Raw genomic sequence first — 4,736 nt, 5'->3', positions numbered from 1 at the left:
CTCAAAAAGAAAACAAAAATCCCAGCTCCTGAGCTGCTGCCCGTGGATGCTCTTTGGTCCCGATTGGTGTTACCATCCGGGACTAAAGGCCATCCTGCCTGGGCTCGTCGCAACGGCCACGAGGAGCCACATCTGTCCCGGTTCATAAGCGAACCGGGACTAAAGGTATTGGGCTTTAGTCCCGACCCTTTAGTCTCGGTTCCTGAACCGGGAAAATGGAACTTTGAAACCGAGACAAATGGACCTTTTTCTACTAGTGTATTTGAGGTTCAAAGAGAACACATGGTGTTCGTAAGCATGGCATGAGTGACTTAGCTAAAATGCAAGTTGGACTCATAGGTCAAATAATAAGTACTATGCAACTACATGAAAATAAATAACCGAACATGGAGGTACGCTCGATGGCGTGGCCTCTGAGTAAACGTCGTGTGTGAATTACGGGACACTTGGAAACACGAAAATAACTACATAATAGAATGCAGTGCATGAAGAATAACTTAGCTGTCCGATGACGCACGAGCGGCCAAGTCCCGTGCACGAGTGGGCATGTGGTGTAGATGTGTCCAACCAAATGGCGGCACTCAGGACGGCCGAGTTGAGCATGTCATCGAAGATGTGCCCAACCAAGTAATGGCGCACGGGGCGGCCAAGTCCCTGCATGTCGTTGTTGTTACTCATGTGCATGAACGTGTCCAACCTGAGTGCCCATGGAAGAGGACAACGTCAATTGCTTAAGGATGGGAGCAACGATGTCAACTCGGTGTGTCCAGATGTTCTCCATGACAAGCTCCTGCAGCGCCGCTGAGTGGACTGTCAACATGTCGTCGTCGCCCGCCCAGCCAAAGGGGGCTCTTGAGCCTGAGCGCGCACAGTTGTGGGCAGAGGGAGAGCAATCGCCGAGGTCGCCGACTTTGCAGCCCCTGAGGGACAGGCGGACAGCGTCTGGAGCGCGGTGTGTGAAAAGCGATGGGTTAAACGTGTGCCTAGCAAGAACGCGTTGCTTGTTAATATAGGGACAAAGCCTGTCTGTTACAGATGCGATATACATAGGCCGGTGTAGATTGATCTCCAAGGAAGCAATCCCAACACCCTGCCCAAACTCCACAAGCACACAACTACCTATACGGTTTATATCCACACCGTATGTTACATGATCCAATCGGACTTGTCGAAGTGAAGGATCCAACTGAACTCGTTGGAGTACTAGACTCAAACGAAGCAGAAGTGTTGTGTTCTGATTGAGTTGTAGTCACTAGACTGTTGTTAACCATTTGAGGTTCAAAAGAACACATGGTGTTCGTAAGCATGGCATGAGTGACTTAGCTAAAAATGCAAGTTGGACTCGTAAGTCAAATAATCAGTACTACACAAGTACATGAAAATAAACAACCGAGCGCAGAGGTACGCTCGGTGGCGTGGCCTCTGAGTGAACGTCGTGTGTGAATTACTGGACACCCGGAAACACAAAAATAACTACTATATAATAGAATGCAGTGCGCGAAGTATAACTTAGCTGTCTGATGACGCACGACCGGCCAAGTCCCATGCACGAGTGGGACATGGTGTAGACGTGTCCAACCGAATGGCGGCACTCGGGGAGGTCGAGTTGAGCATGCCGTCGAAGATGTGCCCAACCAAGTAATGGCGCACGGGGCAGCCAAGTCCCTGCATGTCGTTGTGTTACTCATGTGCATGAACGTGTCAAACCAGAGTGGCCACGGAAGGGGCCGCCGAGTGCATGAACGTTCAGTCTGAGTGGACAATGCATGCGGGTGAACTCCCCCGAGTAACCAGGGGCTGTTCTCCCAAATCCCTCCATTGAGCACCGACGGTAGGAACCGCTCGGCGCCAGATAGAGGAGCCGCCGAGCACCCGCGCTGTCGTTGGAGCATGCGAAGAGTGGCCTCACTTTCTGGTATGGACGCACTAAGGCTGGTCATAATGGGCAAGAACATAAACTACTAACTTCACATTTTTCTAGACTATGTTACTACCATCATAGTGGGTAGGAACATCTATGTAGTGTCATGCAACAATGTATTTATTAGGTTATAGACTCATTGTTTTTTGGAGTGTGTGATGTTACGGTAACTTAGCTAGTTACCACAAGCACCTCTCTCTTCACTAAATACGTGCCACATAAGCAAAGTTGTATTGAAATGTATGATGTTACTCCTAAGTTCCTCCCCACTATGACTAGCCTAACTAATTACGCATAGTGGGGCATGCGTAGAGATTGCGCACGCACAGAGGGCTCTTCCGGCTCCCCGCGCGGAGGAAAACGAGGAGCCAGAGTCCTGCGCGATGTCCACTAATTGGCTGCAGTAATTAGGTAACTGGCGTTGGAAATCCTCACTAATTGGCCGCACTAATTAGGTAACTGGCCCCCTCAAAAGATTAGGTAACTGGCGTTGGAAATCCTCACTAATTGGCGTCTTAATGAGGTGATAATTTACCTTCATGAAATGCTAACTGGCCCATACCACGGGCAGGCTACTCATAGGGCAGAGTATCATATATTAGGTTGGTCATAGTGGGGAGTAATTTAGACTGGTTATAGTGGGGTAATATAAATAGTATCATACACTTGGGACTCTCAAACATGTTTATGTGGCAGGTAATTAAAGAATAGATAGATGGTTATAGTAACATAGGTAGATACCGTAACATAATAAATGTGATACTATTTTGTGTCATGCATGGCAATAAATGAGACCATCTATGATACTCCCTCCGTTTTTATTTACTCCGCATATTAGAGTTGACTGAAGTCAAACTTCGTAAAGTTTGACCAAGTTTGTAGACAGCAATATAGACATTTATCATAATAAATCTATGCGATGTGAAAGTACATTTAATAATAAATTTAATGTTGTTGATTTGTTATTGTATATTTTAATATTTTTGTTTATAAACTTGGTCAAAGTTTGTAAAGCTTGACTTTGACGAAAGTTAATATGCGAACTAAATAAAAACAGAGGGAGTACTAGTCTATGATACTATACACTATAGAGGTAGTAATATAGACTAGTAACATATGCATATTACTAGTGTAAGTTACTCCCCACTATGACCAGCCTAATACTAGTGGCATGTGTATGACACTAGTCTAAGTTACTACCTCTATTGGAGCATAGCATTTAACATGATACTTTATCTACCTATGTTACTTGCTTTAACCCTCTTTTTTTTAATTCTCTACCATATCAACATGTTTGTTATTCTCGGGTGCATGATACCAGTTAAGATACCACCACTATCATCAGTCCTTAGTGGGTTACATATTCTCCGATACACGACGATCGAAGATGGAAGAGATGCAGGTGATGATGTAGCTTGTGCTGCCGGCGATGTTAGCGAGGGGCGGCAAGCGTGGGAGGCCAGCAGGCGAGCAGGGCGCTGGGCTGGCGAACAGGGCGCTGGGCTGGCGAGCGCGTCGCACGGCGGGGGAGCACGGCGCTGGGCCAGCAAGTGTGTAGACCATGCATGGAAGAGCGACGACGGTGTTCGCATACGAGGCCGAAGACGACACTGTTCTTGGCAAAGGCGAGACACATCAAAATTAGGGAATATATGTAAGAACGGATACAAACCGCCTGCATCATGCTTCGATAAACGACATGCCCCACAGTGAACGCCAACTGTCGAGGCAACGATCCTGACAATACATACTAGGGGTACGAACAAGGGGCGAAGCCTACCTACAGCGCAACTGTATAATCGGATTTTACGAGTTCAGCCCCCTCTCGGAGAGTAACAACTCTACATTGCAGCTCCCACGTCGTCTCCATGCCTCCCCTGTGCTAGTGATGATGGCTAGGCCGACTAGAAGGAAGACGCACGACTGCCGTCGGTGTATCCGAGTGGATTTCCTGTGGTGCGCATCCGAATGTGCCTGTGGTCGACGAACCTTTCAATCATGATGTGGGACTCTAGATGGGCCTTAGTTGTCAGGTCCTTTATAATTTGTATGATGTATAGTAGCAGCTCCTTTATTATGATACAATATTTGATCTGATACTCATATATTTTTCTTAGTAAATACCACTCCCTTTCATTCATAAATGTAAGTCTTTTTAAAGATTTCTATATGAACAATGTAGCGACCTATTCCTATTTTTTATGATTGATCGATCAATCATAAATTTGGACGTATTGCCCAATGTAGTGACCTATTCTTATTTTTCATCCGGTTTGTATCCGTTCGGATCCATTCTCAGCGTGAATTTAAGACACATTTAGATTAGAGGCGGACACAAAACGGAAATTTTCGGTGTCCTCTTCGTCCGCACTGTCCGCTCCATTCGACGCACGGCGGGAGCTCCAACTCCTTGGGCGGTAGCGCCTGTGGCCTAGCCAGCGTGACCACAACCTGCGGCGGCGCCTAAGGAGTCTCGCCCAGCCCAGGGGATGGGGCGATGGTGCGGCTGCTACGGGGCGACAACGTCAACATGTGCAGTAGGGAGAGAGAAAATAAATAAATAAAAAGGTGGATGGGTGTCGAATGGCTCGGAAGAGGCGAACGTGTCGGCCTCGGCCTCGCCTTCCCCGCGCCCGGCCGCTGCGCGCCCACGCCCGGCAGGCCACGCCATCATGCTCGCCGCGCTCTTCGGGCCGTGCCGTGCTCGCCCTGCCTCGTCTCGCCGGTATGGGGTTCGAGCTCGGCCGCCGGCCTCACCTCGTGCCCGCGCCCGACCTGTGCTACTGTAGCCATCGACCTCGCCTCCCCGCGCCCG

Source organism: Triticum aestivum, chromosome 7B, assembly GCF_018294505.1.
Source record: "Triticum aestivum cultivar Chinese Spring chromosome 7B, IWGSC CS RefSeq v2.1, whole genome shotgun sequence".
Taxonomy (NCBI): domain Eukaryota; kingdom Viridiplantae; phylum Streptophyta; class Magnoliopsida; order Poales; family Poaceae; genus Triticum; species Triticum aestivum.
The sequence above is the reverse complement of the archived record's forward strand: the minus strand, read 5'-3'. Positions refer to the sequence as shown.